Source organism: Phyllobates terribilis, unplaced genomic scaffold, assembly GCF_046119375.1.
Source record: "Phyllobates terribilis strain yellow unplaced genomic scaffold, ASM4611937v1 Scaffold_3__8_contigs__length_932513732, whole genome shotgun sequence".
Taxonomy (NCBI): Eukaryota; Metazoa; Chordata; class Amphibia; order Anura; family Dendrobatidae; genus Phyllobates; species Phyllobates terribilis.
The window spans coordinates 558,116,643-558,131,067 of NW_027362763.1; the positions used below are offsets into that span (position 1 = coordinate 558,116,643).

A 14,425-nucleotide genomic window follows, 5' to 3' on the forward strand; every position below is an offset into this window, starting at 1 on the left:
GATAACACATCACTTGACTTGATTAGGATAAAGTGATAGCTTTTGCTAATGTACTTGTGATTTTTTTTTATTGCTTTTTGATAAAAAGGCCAAGTCAGTAGTAAAATTATAGATTGTTACATCTAGAATAGAAATGCTAACATGTTAGTTTTCTGCTGAGAACAACATGTGATACAAATAATTTATTGCTGATGTTCTGCAATTTTAGGTAAATGTACAAAATAATATTCCACCTGACCTGGATCAGATGAAACAGTAAAATAGGTAGTCCATAAATCAACACAGGGAACAAGCAAGATCTAATAAACTCTCTTCAGATACTTTCGGGTGTGAAGAGCACCTTCACATATCTAAAAATCTATTCTGCAATTTTTTTCCGGGGAGGGGTAACGTGTAAGGAGGACAGAATGATAGCAGTGTCCACATTGATCCAGAAATGTTACAGTATTTTCCATTCCACACTTGAGGGTTAAAGGGTGTCCTGCGCTAATGGTACTTGGGTCACTATGATCCCCTTATCTTCCAAACAAGCAGCGTTTTTATTTCTGTGACGCCACATTTATATAACAGCTACTGACAAGGGAAAGGAAAAAAAGTATATAACAGTCTACATTATATGTAAAGCTCAAAGAAATTACCTTCAACTGGTATTAGGGTATGTGCATACGACATCTTTTTCAGGCAGATTTTGCTTGGAACCTGCCTGAAAAGGCACTACAAAAAATGCCAAAAAATAAACATATGTACAGCAATGTCAAAACAACTTTCTTTGCATATGTTCCTTCTTTTTTTTATTGCTATTAACCGCTTCAGGCTTTGAAAGCCATGAAAAGTGACCGATCCATTCTTCCTCCATTATTTTAATTTCGTTTTTTTGGGTTGTATTCAACTATATATATGTACTTATATGCTTATTGATAGGGAGTTTGCGAGGGCTTGGAAATATTTTGTTCTTTGGATGCCCTGTTCTTAGTCTTGCAAAAATAAACTTTTTGAAATTTTTAATTGGTTTGAATATAAAAATATATCCCGCGTTTGTTACAATTATTAAATAGAGAACTATGATTTTTTAGCATATGTATTGCTCATTGCATTATATGGGTGCTATTGCCGGTTTACACAATTTCCTCTTTCGTCGTATCCAAGGTGTACCATCGCATAGGCATACAGTTGCATGCATAGCTCATAGGTTTCCAGTGTAAAAAAACAAACATACTCCACACAATAGAGTAGACTTTATTGTCGTGACCCTCTGTAAAGGAAGATGTAATTAGCCTCTCCAGAGAAGAGGACTTGAAATCCAGTTCCACCTATTGGATGCAGCAATTCAAAAGTTCAAGGTCAACCCTTTAACAAGCCTTGCCATATGATATATAAGAAGCCAAACCAGAAACTCCATTTGAAGACATTTGTTGATTTATTTTTTTGAGCCTGAGAACTGTGCTTTAAACTTGAGTGCGCTTAAAAAGAAGTGACAAGTGATACAAAAACCTGCACTAGGATACTGTCAAAATCGTAACCCTCTCCAACAGGAGAAAGGCGAGTGGCCTTCCCTTGTCAAAGCCAATGAAGACAATTGTTTTGGGGCCTTTGCCACTCAACAGTGCAAAGCACAAAATCTGATTTGGCAGGGTCAGGGGCCTCTGACAGGGGGTTTAAGAGCAAATGTTTCCCCGTGTCAAGGGTGTCAAGTTGTCGTAAGGATACTTAAAGGCTATGCAATACTCCTCAGGATAAGAAAATATGCAAATTACCTTTTCAGAGAGAAGAGAACTCTTATGCCACCAAATGGATGAAGTAATCCTAAAATTCATTATCGATCCTTTAACAAGTCTTGCCACACGACCTAGATAAAGAAGTTAAACTGAAACTCCGATTGAAGACCCGTGTTTCGGGGTATTTGCCTCTCATCCATGCAAAGTCCTCCTCCTCTCTGAAGAGGCTATTTGAATATTTAGATTCCCAGAGAAGCATTACTTGGCACATAAGTCTCTTTACGCCTGTTTGGGACTTTCCACAAGGAGAAACGTTCACCCTTAGACCCTCTATGAAGGAAAGTGCAGTTTTTTTTCTGTCAAAGTTTAAAAGGACACTGCTTTGGTCAAGGTTGGGAGATTGGCGCTCTATGGATATAGTTACCATACACGCTGAAAAAAGCTCATAGGCCTCACTTCTCATGTCTTTTATCAAATGTATCTATGTGAATTCATTGTGCAACAATAACAGGCTGTAATAGAAAGCTGTGCTTCTGTATCTGATATATGCTCTGCTTGAAAGCCACATTAAGGCTATGTGCCCACAATGCAGAAATGCTCTGGATTTTTTCCTGAGAATTTCTGCATCTCCCTGGCAGAAAAAACACATGCGGATTGTACATGCGGATTGTACATGCGGATTGTACATGCGGATTGTACATGCGTTTTCCTGCCAGGGACATGCGGATGTGAAGCGTTCTTCACATGCATTTCCGCATGCGGGTTGTCAAGCGCTTTCCAAGCGATTTTAGCATCACTTGGAAAGTGCTTGTCAACTTGGTCACACTATATAAATCAATGCAAACGGCATGGATTTATATACTGTGACCTTAAAGAATGTTAAAAAATAAAAAAATAAATATATACTTACCTTCTGATGGCCCCCAGAGTCTTGCTTCACTCCATCCTGGCTTGCCGGCAGCTTGCGGTACACTACACTGAAGGACCTGCCGTCACATGACTATGACGTCAGCGCAGGTCCTTCAGTCTACCGCGATCTGCCAGCAAGCAAAGACAAGGAGACCGTGGGCCATGAGAAGGTAAATATAATATTTATTTTTTATTTTATTCTTTTTTTTACAGGCTCTATGGTACCCGGGTCCGGAGGAGAGTCTCCTGTCCTCCACACCCGGGTACCATCCACACATTGAACGCATGGATTCTGCATCTACAGATCCAGTGATGCGGAATCCATGTGTTCCAATGAAAGTCAATGGCGGCGAAAATGCAGCGCTTCCGCAAAATAATTGGTAGTGCTGCATTTTTTTCCCCAATGATAACCCGCAGCGGAAATTTCCGCAGCATGTGCACAGCACATGCTCATTATCATTGGGGAACATGGCAGGCCTTCTACCATGCGTTTTTTAAGCGTTTCTGCAGCGGAATTGCCGCTGCAGAAACGCTTAAAAAACGCATCGTGGGCACACAGCCTAACAGCAATTTCTAATACAGAAAAATTGAGCCATGTGAACTCTATTACCAAACATAGTATAGAAGTTTAGTTATTATACAGAGATACATTCTTCAAAGTAAGAAAATGGTGTGTATGAGTGGAGATGTTTACCTCCTAATCTCATGAGACACAACATCCCATGATTAGTCTTACTGTGGTAGAATGTATCATATGTGCACAAGCACATTTAGTATTTTGAGATGCTACTACTTAATGGTCTAGTAAATGGGTTATCCAGCCTTTAAATAGGCCATGAATATTAGTGTCACGCCGTAGCAAAAAAATGCCTGGCGTGCGGCGCAAAAGATGGAAAGAAGGTAAAGGGAGCCCTTATTATAGGGACAGGGGAGAAGGGACACCCCTAAAAACTCACCTGAGATGGCACCTTGAGCTCCCTATCGTCCCTAGATGGGTCCTTCTCCCGATGCGCGATCACATGCCTAAGCCCTGGATGGACCTGAGCTAGCCCTAACTAGTGAGTAGGACAGCAAGATACTAGTCTCACTACTAAGGTAAGGAAACGCAGAGAGAGAGACAAACAGGCAGAAATCAAACATCAACTGGAACTCCACAGCTAAAACTGGAACTTCTCCAGGGAGGTCAACACAGAAAAACCTAGGCGATAGCTAGGAGTGAGTGTAAATAATGGAAGGGAGTGGCAGCAAGATGCAGCAGCTGAGGTTAGAGCCATATGGAATACCAGCAAGATCAAAAGTGAACTGGTAACCCTTTTCACACCAAGTGAAAATTATTCTGCTCTTACTCAAGTTGATCGCCAAGCGGACTCCAAAGAGGACCTGCGATCTGACAATCACTGCGACCTTCTGAATCCAGATACCGCAAAGGTCTCAGCAGGATGCAGCATATTCGTGACAGTTCAATCTGCTCCTACTCAAGTTAATCGCCGAGCTGACTCCAAAGAGGACCTGCGATCTGACAATGACTGCGACCTTCTGATCCCAGATACCCCAAAGGTCTCAGCAGGATGCAGCCCATTAGTGACATTTAGATAGGTGGGGTACTATCTCTTAGCACCTCTTTCCATTCAGCTATCTGAAAGGGCTGGGATGGTGACTTTTCTCTCACCTGTATGGCCAGATTTAGGTTGAATTAAAATACTGCAAAATCAGCAGCTTTTTTTCAGTAAAATACAATGGAATGTGTTTTAAAAACGGCATCCACATGTAGTGAAAGAAATCTTTGTCAAACTGAGAGTTGTGGATTTGTTGGCAATTTTCCCTATGTATTTCAACCTTTGCAGTGCATAAGATAAATAAAATACAAATCTGCTCCAAAATCCTCTTGTAAAAAGGTATTTGTGCTCTGTCTTATGGACCACAATGCCCTGGGGCCTCCTTACACAGACTAATACCCTAATATATATCTATGAGCCTGTTATTTCAGGTCAGGAGACTGCAGTCATACCAGGCATTGCAGTCCATACATTCAAACAGGGCCGGCTGCAGGTTTTTGTGGGCCCTGGGCGAAAGAGTCTCAGTGGGCCCCTTTAACACATACCACGATTCATGATGCACAGATACTGCAGAGAAATATATATATAGTACAATGCCAAAGATTTCACTTCTTACATTACATGACCGATATCTATTGTAAATTCCACAATAGCTCAGAAACCGATGAATCGCTCCACACAGTATACTGGCCCTACTGCCCCCCATATAACGCTCCATGCAGGCTGTGCCTCACATAATGCTCCATGCAGGCTGTTCCCCCGACATAATGCCTCATGCAGGATGTTCCCCCCACATAATGCCTCATGCAGCTGTTCCCCCCACATAATGCCCCACACAGGCTGTTCCCCCCACATAATGCCCCATGCAGGCTGTTCCCCCCATATAATGCCCCATGTACGATGTCACCCTCCCTTATAATGCCCCATGCAGGATGTCACCCCCCCCTTATAATGCCCCATGCAGGATGTCACACCCCCCCTCCCTTATAATGCCCCATGTAGGATGTCACACCCCCCTCGCTTATAATGCCCCATGCAGGATGTCACACCCCCCTCCCTTATAATGCCCCACGCAGTATGTCACCCCCCCTTATAATGCCCCATGCAGGATGTCACACACCCCCCTCCCTTATAATGCCCCATGCAGGATGTCACACACACACCCTCCCTTATAATGCCCCATGAAGGATGTCACCCCCCCTTATAATGCCCCATGCAGGATGTCACCCCCCTCCATTATCATGCCCCATGCAGGATGTCACACTCCCCCTCCTTTATAATGCCCCATGCAGGATGTCACCTCCCCTCGCTTATAATGCCCCATGCAGGATGTCACCCCCCCATCCTTATAATGCCCCATGCAGGATGTCACCCCCCCTTATAATGCCCCATGCAGGATGTCACACACACACCCTCCCTTATAATGCACCATGCAGGATGTCACAATCCCCCCTCACTTATAATTCTCCATGCAGGATGTCACACCCCTCCTCCCTTATAATGCTCCATGCAGGATGTCACACCCCGCCTCCCATACAATGCCCCATGCAGGATGTCACCCCCCCTCGCTTATAATGGCCCATGCAGGATGTCACCCCCCCTCCCTTATAATGCCCCATGCAGGATGTCACCCCCCCTCGCTTATAATGCCCCATGCAGGATGTCACACCCCCCTATAATGCCCCATGCAGGATGTCACAAACACCCCCTCCCTTATAATTCACCATGCAGGATGTCACACACCCCCCTCCCTTATTATGCCCCATGCAGAATGTCACCCCCCCTTATCATGCCCCATGCAGGATGTCACCCCTCCTTATAATGCCTCATGCAGGATGTCACCCCCCCTCCCTTATAATGCCCCATGCAGGATGTCACATCCCCCCTCCCTTATAATGCCCCATGCAGGATGTCACACCCCCCCTCACTTATAATGCCCCATGCAGGATGTCACACCCCCCCTCGCTTATAATGCCCCATGCAGGATGTCACACCACCCCACCTCCCCTCCCTTATAATGCCCCACGCCTCCATACAATTAAAAAAAATAAAAAATCAAATACTGACCACACTTCTCACCTGCTGCCGCTGCTCCGTACTCCTCACGCGCGACGGCGTCTTCCCACTCTGCACTGTGACGGCTCATGAGAGAGCGCAGTGTAAAGACGTCACCGCGCCCTCTGAACTGAGAAGTCACAGTGCAGCAGCTGCGGAAGAGACAGGAGCTGCTGCGGAGGCACGGGGAGAGGTAAGTATTGCGCTGAGTACCGGGGCCCTGAGCAAGCGGGGGGAGCGGGTGCTGGCACTGCTCTCCTCCGCTCACAGGTCCCATAGCGCGGCGGGGTGCTCGACAGCGAGTGGGCCCCCCCCGCTTGCTCAGGGCCCCGGCACTTGCCCGGGTGCGCCAGGTGCTGACGCCGGCCCTGCAGTCAAAGGAAGACGAAGGTTTGGTACCGTGTTTTTCTTCTTTTCACTAAATGGAGGATACCAGAATGTACCACACAGTCCATACACTTAACAGGATAATACAGACATGTCAATTATACCCACTATTTCTAGTCAATGGACATCTAAATTTTCACAGATGTACAGTTAGGCTGTGTGCCCACTATGCGCTTTTTAAGCGTTTCCGCAGCGGCAATTCCGCTGCAGAAACGCTTGGTAGAACGTCTGCCATGTTCCCCAATGATAATCCGCATGTGCTGTGCACATGCTGCGGAAATTTCCGCTGCGGATTATCATTGCGGAAAAATCCGCAGCACTACCAATTATTTTGCATAATCGCAACGTTTTTGCTGCCATTGACTTGCATTGAATCGCTTAATATGCGCATGACTACATGTGCACATGCAGATATTAGGCGATTCAATGTGCGGATGGTACCCGGGTTTGGAGAAGAGGAGACTCTCCTCCAGACCCGGGTACCATAGGACCTGTTAAAAAAAAAGAATTAAAATAAGAAATACATTATACTTACCTTCTGATGGCCCTCTGTCTTTTCTCCACTGCATCCGGTCTCGCGTCCGGTCTCTTGTACGGCTCGCGAGACCGGATGCAGCGGAGAAAAGACCGGGGGCCATCAGAAGGTAAGTATAATGGTTTTTATTTTATTTTTTACCATTTTTAATCTTTTTTTCAACTATTAACTTGGTCACACTATATAAATCCATGCCGGTTGCATGGATTTATATAGTGTGACCAAGTTGACAAGCACTTTCCAAGTGATGCTAAAATCGCTTGGAAAGCACTTCACAACCCGCATGCGGAAATGCATGTGAAAAAAGCTTCACTTCTGCTTGTCCATGGCAGGAAAAACGCATGTAAAATCCGCATGTACAATCCGCATGTGTTTCTTCTGCCAGGGAGATGCGGAAACGCTCAGAAAAAATCCTGAGCATTTCTGCATTGTGGGCACTTAGCCTTAATGACAATCCTTTTTTTAACAAATACATTATTATTATATAACAGATGCTACATTTATTTTTATTTTCTTGAAATTAATAGTTACAAATTGTTCATTTCAATTTTGGTCAACAGGATGTATCTACTCTTTTATTTTTTCATTATTCCTTAATGATGTTTTTGAATGGATATAATCCATTGCTCGCAATTTATTAGAAACAACAGCTTTTTTCTACCCCGCTGCACCTTATCCTCAGCTCTCGTCCTTATCTTCTGTTCTTCTGAACTGAAGAATTCTAGCCCGCATAATTTATTAAAGCCATGAACAAAAGATAAAGAAATCCATCAAAGACGATCTGGTTATTACTAAAGCAGTAATCAGTTACTTGCTGCATTAGAAGACATGGGCGCATTTAAGGTCCGGCCAATTTTTTCACATTAGGAATGCAATAAATAATTATATCGTGTATGAAAATACAAAAATATAGACCCACAAAAAAACTCCACTTTAGCGTAAACAATGAAAACTGATATTCTTGGGTTGTGATCCTAAAAGTTAAGAGGAGAGACCCGTTCCTGTAGAATGTAAGCCCGCAAGGGCAGGGTCCTCTTCCCTCTGTATCAGTCCATCATTGTTACTTTTGTTTACTGGAAGTGATATCTGTATTTGGTATGTAACCCCTTCTTATGTACAGCGCCATGGAATCAATGGCGCTATATAAATAAATAATAATAATTGATGCCTTGCACAAACAAGGAAAAGGATACAAAAAGACTTCAATTACATTGAATGTTCCTAAAGATACAGTTAGAAGTTATCCTGCCAGAAAGTGGCAAAAAGATGCTGCTACCAGATTCTTGAGGAGGCCGGTGGCCAAAAAGTGTTGAGGGACTGAAAAATATCTGCAGCAAGATTAGACAATAGAAGGTACTGAGGTTTCAGTTTGCAGAAATAGATGCATACTAAACGTGGAAGATCTCAATGTAAGCACTCTAAGACATACACCTTTAGTGATCCAAAAGCACAAGAATAGTGGATATCTCAAAGTGATTTCAATAAGCCACATAAGTTTTGAGATTCTGTTCTGTGGAACAGAATATTAGTGGTTCCAGGATGCTCTAGGGCTGCTTTTCTTCATCTGGCATTGGAAACCTGCAGCATATGGAGGGCAAGATGAATTCAATATCAGGAAATGCTAGGGGGAAGCATCATTCCTGTGAGAAAGCTGAAGTTTCCAACAAGATATTTATCCTGCGCATACATCAAAATCAAGCAAAGAAGAAGGCCTGGAAGATTTATAGAAAGGCCGTCAAAGTCACCTAACTTGAACCTACTAGAGAATTTTTGATAGGTTGTCAAAAAAGTGATTTCAGAACACAAATCCAAGAATATTAATGAATTTAAGGCCATTGCCCAAGAAATGGACTAAGATTGCTCAGAAATGATACTAGAAGCTACTTTTTGGCTAAGCATTACATTTCCAGCAGGTCTTCACAGTCAAAGAGACTACCAAAACGTAAGCACAACATTTAAGGTGCTGAAACATGTTGCTATTGTAGTAGTCATTAGCAATGGCATTTTGTGTTGAATTTCGAGAAACCAATTGTTGGACACGATCATCACTGTTCCCATTGTGGCTCACAATCTATATTCCCCATCAGTATGTCTTTGGGGTGTGGGAGGAATCAGGAGTACCTGGAGGAAACTCACGCAAACACGGGGAGAACATACAAACTACTTGCAGATTTTGTCCTTGGAGGGATTTAAACGCAAGACCTCAGTGCTGCAAAGCATAGTGCTACACTGAGCCACCATGGTGCCATATTCCCAGACTTTGGAAATCCTCATCATTTTTTACCAGCTGGTTGTGGGTAGAGGAGTTAAACACAATAATGCGGATGGAAAATTTTAATGAAACAATGATAATAAAGCACAATAACTTTTTGCCCCTTGGCTTCCTTGATCGTTGTTAAGATCTTCCCCAGCCTTTTCATCCTAGTTGGCAAATGAAGTAACTCCTTTGTAAACCCATTTCATAAACAGTTTGACCACTACTCTTTCTAGTTATTTTCTCACTCTCACTTTGTCCTTTTATTTTTCTACTTATTGTATTTTGTGGACCATAACATGCACCCCAAATTTTGGGGAGGAAAACATTTTCTTTTAATAAAATGGTGGGACATGTTATAGTTTGATTTTATGGTAGCTTAACAGGGGGGACGGCTGCGGTGGAGCGGGGTCACTGTTGCAGGAAGCTGGCAGCGACAGCAGGAGTGAGGCGATGCTACGGGCCCCCTTGCTGGGAGGAGAGGGTGTTGGCATTGTGTCCCCACACTTTCCCATTTATTTCCCTGTGGTGGGCTTCAGGAAAATGGCCACCCGAGTTGGCGCATGCGCAGATTGAGATCTCGTCTCCTTTAACTTTAAAAGGAAACATTTAGGTATTTCTGTTATTTCTCCTTTTTTATTTTATAACTATTTTGCATATTTGTGTCATTTAATTTTTATCTTTTTATACATTTTCTTGTAAGCACTGTACTTTTTATACTAAAGCTTAAAACCTTAAGAAATTTAAAGAACTCATAGCCTTTCAGAGAGTGGGTGACCTTTTTTGGTTCATAGATAAGTAAAGCGAACCTTAAAAATACATATAAGTCAAGCACCTTTAGGTTGCCGTAATGCAGTTATTTCCACAAATTGCTTTATATCCAACATATTCAAAACACAGGACAAACTTTCTATTATTTTCAGCTTCTTTATAAAATGTTCATTTTCATTAGTGTACAAGAATCACTTAGAACATTATTTGTCATGGTCACCACTTGTTAAAAGATCACCCAACTGCACTGCGGGCATCCAGCTTCCGAGTTGTAGAAAGGACAAAGGTGCGGACAATCCAGGCTCATTTAAGACCAATCATGCTAGCAGCAGCAAAGCACAGACGCTGTCAGACGGTGAACAGGGAACATGCAGCAATTTATGTCCACATTGATTATATAACTATATTTTCAATATGTTTTGGTAAACAGCTACAATTCGAAAACTTGTGTCACTGTCCAAATATTTTTGGACCTTTTGGACTTCACAAATAAAAATACCTTCTGTAGATGCATATGCAGGACCTGTGACTTTGTCAGGCCCCTGACTGCCATGGCATTATTAGTAAGTAGTAAATAGTAAGTTAATCCCAATCCTTCGAGATCTTTGGAATGACCTTCATTAAGAGGTCAAGAAAAAATGCATACAGGCTTGACACACTTCTACGAAGAACTACAGAAACTGTGAGATGTAATTTCCCCCACATTTAGATATAAAAATTGTGACATGTAGAATGGCAAAAATCTGAAAATCTTTAACTGCAACCAATTAAGGTGTCTTTAATCATTAAATAAATTTGTGTTAACTAAATAAATACTGTATTGTCTATATGTGGAGTGAACATCCTGGTCAAAAAAAACAATTCTTTCTAAAACCAAGACATTTCTTAGTGTACAGTATCTATCTACATCTACCATTGTATATTAATAACTTAATCACTCTACTCCACTGCCCTGTGCAATATTATTACATTGTGGTAACTATGTAACTGCAGATCCTTTAACTTCTGGGATCAGAGATAACTCCAATACCAGCCGTTTAACACAGTAGATGCTACATTCAGCTGACTGCAGAATGTAAGTGCCTATATCAAGGAAGAAAGATTAATCTGCTAGCCCATCTGCACTGTGCTACAATTCAATATATGATAGAAGTGATCAAATGATCACATTTACTAAGACTAGAAAAATAAGTTTGAAGAGTTTAATTCGACCACCAAAGTTCAATCACTGTTCCATTCAAACTACTGTAGTTGTTCAGTGAGGAGGAAAGAGGGGCTCCGGTCAGGACCAACATTCTAGAGGGGTTCCAGCAATCAGACATTTATAATCTATTCTGTTTGTAGGTGATACATGACTATAAACATCCCCTATGGACATCACCTTTATTGATGTAAGGCAAAATGTAGAATACAGTATAACAATATTCTGATTTTTATATTTCATGTAAAATACTATTCAGCAACATTGTACTGTGGATTTTCAGTGTTCAATCTGCACTAAAAAGAGTTTGGATGCTTCAGTTATATACGGACTGTTTTCTCTCATGCAAGAGCCACTTAAAGGGAATCTGTCAGCAGGTTTTTGCTACGTCATCTGAGAGCAGCCTGATGTAGGCAAAGAGACCCTGATTCCAACAATGTATCACTTAGTTTACTGGGTGTAGCAGTTGTGACACAATCAGAGTTCTTAGATATAGCATGTAGCAGAGCTCAGAAAACTGACACCCCACCCACACCAAATCTTGTCCGCTATAGGGTCACCAAAAAAATATTTAGGATTATCAACCATGTACTTACACATGATTATATGCCTGAACTGTCATGAAGTTCTCATCCTTGCCCTAAGGCCACATTTACATATTCAGGTTTTTAATTCAGCTTTTGAGGCCAGGAGAGAATTAAAGAGAAAGACAAGTCACTGTCCTAAAATCTTTTAATCCAGAATTATGCTGTAAAAACAAAAACAAAGTAAGTACATTTTGGCGCAAACAAGGCTTTGCTAAGATTTTGCAGTTTACGATATACTCACAACAATTTTGCCAAGCTCCGACAAAGTGGACCGAACTGGGATGGGTTCATGGCAACCCTGCTAATCAAATTCATGACGAGTAGCAGCATTCCTTACACCATAAATCCGGAATAAGATCTGTGGTGAGGTGCACGAGGAAATACACACCACTGGTCTGACACTCCTGATTCATTAGAAATCAAGCACCTCTTAAAGGGGTTTTCCTACAAACGAAAGTAGATTTTAATCAATAGATCTTGGAATAATAATTTCCACAATTGGATGTGTTTAAATAAAATGTTCCTGTTCTGAGATAATCTTATAAATGTGCCCCTGCTATGTACTGTGTAATGGCTGTGTCTAACCGTACAGGAACATGGTCTGATCATACCACAGCTCCTGGGCAGGACAGGGGTATGCAGACATTACAGCAGGGGATCACAGCTGATTCTTTTTATGAAGTGAAACATTTCCCTGCCTGTGTTTAAACAATATTTTACTTCAAAGAAAGAATCACCTGTCATCCCCTGCTGTAATGTCTGTATATTCTTTTCCTTCCTCCACTGCCCAGGAGCTGTGGTATGATCAGACCGTGTTCCTGTAAGGTCAGGTACAGCCATTACACAGTACACAGCAGGGACACATGTATAAGATTATCTCAGCACAGGAACATTAAACACATCCAATTGTGGAACTTATTATTATTCCAACATCTATTGATTAAAATCAACTTTTGTTCGTGGGAAAATCCCTTTAATGAATCCAGCACACCTCCTCCTCAAAACCGATGTTAAAAAACGTCATTCTTAATGAATCAGGGGCTCAGTCTCTCCTTTCCTGGCTTTGACCTGGAAAACTGAATTGAAGAACTTCAGCATGGGAGTATGCCCTTACAGAGAAGTCTGCATTATCCCCACTTCCTCCAGGACCTGCACACTATTTAAGTATGTGTTTACTAACTCGCCATGTGCTATATGACACAATAGAGGCTTTGTAAATATAGCAACGGCTGCACGTCCCTACAGAATAACACAGCCACATGAGAGCAACAGTATGCCGTGTCTCCTCCATATTGTCCCTCCCCATTACATGTCATTCTAAGGCTAGATACCCATGACATTTTCCCTAGTAACCATGGAGATGATGGGAAAGAGGATGATGCTGCTCGGCACAAAGACGGCCTCATTTGCTGAAGAGCATTAGAAACACATCAACTTGCTGGAGAAATGAACACAGATGCATGCCAGCCCCTCAGACCTCGCCTCACACACAGCTTCACAAGGGCTGGGCTGGCTGAGCTCCATGTCTAGCAGAAGGTTACTAGAAACTTCCCCACTATTCATACAAAGTACCTGGAGGAGAAGCTGAGGGAAGGGCATGCACAGAAGTCATCCTCCCTCTGAGAGTCTCCCAATGTCTGAGAGGGTGATGTCTCCCAGCGCAGTCAGAGCCCTTCATAAACTGATCAGTCAACAGATGGAAAATATCAGCTTCATTAACAGAAGAAGCAGTGAGAAATCCAGAAGATATCTAAAGAATGGAGCACGTACCTCGTGTATTCCAGAGCTGGACATAAGCACTGAGGGAACAGTAAGGGGCAAGGAAGACCCCACTTACTAAAACTACTCAGTCTCCAATGAGCTCTTGTATATAAACCAAGCCAGGGAAGAAAGCTGGAGCCCGCCCATGGGGTGGTATTAACAAAGTAAATGAGCATGGCCCCCACCCCATGGGTTTCCTTGAGCACATGTGCTCCTTTGACATAGAAAACATTGATTTCCACATAGGTATAGTCACAATTAATTGATTAAATTACACTATATTGCACGTCGCTGTTGTCCTGATCTTTCTATTATTTCCATCATGTCTTCTATTCTCATTGCCTTCTCATGTGCGTTCAAATTGAGCGCTCAGTGGGCGTCCCCTCTAAGTACCAGCATTATCAGAAAGCTAAGTGATTCACAACTTCCCTCCTTTCCTCCCCCACCAGCCCTCTCTGCAGCCAGCAGCATGTCTCCCCCCTCCCACCAGTTGTCTTACTTCTTGAAGTCTTGTGCAGCCAGTGAATAGAGATAATTCCAGTGTGCTGGGAAGTAGATTGAGTTTATAGTGAGAGATTGCAATGTAAAAACTCTATGTAAAAACTTTTATGTCAAAAAACACAAAAGTATTCAATGAGCGATACCTTTATTGGTTAACCAAAATAATTTTGTTTGCAAGCTTTCAGAGTACAGA

General features: G+C 42.3%; 1 protein-coding gene across 3 annotated transcripts in view; it reads right to left on the reverse strand.

Moving 5' to 3' along the window:
• AGPAT4 (1-acylglycerol-3-phosphate O-acyltransferase 4) overlaps positions 1-13,887 on the reverse strand; it is a 137,596-nt gene extending 123,709 nt beyond the window's left edge. For 2 of the 3 annotated variants that reach the window (XM_073673250.1, XM_073673248.1), the window contains exon 1: positions 13,741-13,887. The gene's annotated coding sequence lies outside the window, so the exon portion shown is untranslated. Of the gene's footprint in view, positions 1-3,580; positions 3,760-13,740 lie in introns of those variants that run through there. The other variant, XM_073673249.1, reaches the window with a different exon arrangement.
• Between the last annotated feature and the right edge of the window lie 538 nt (positions 13,888-14,425).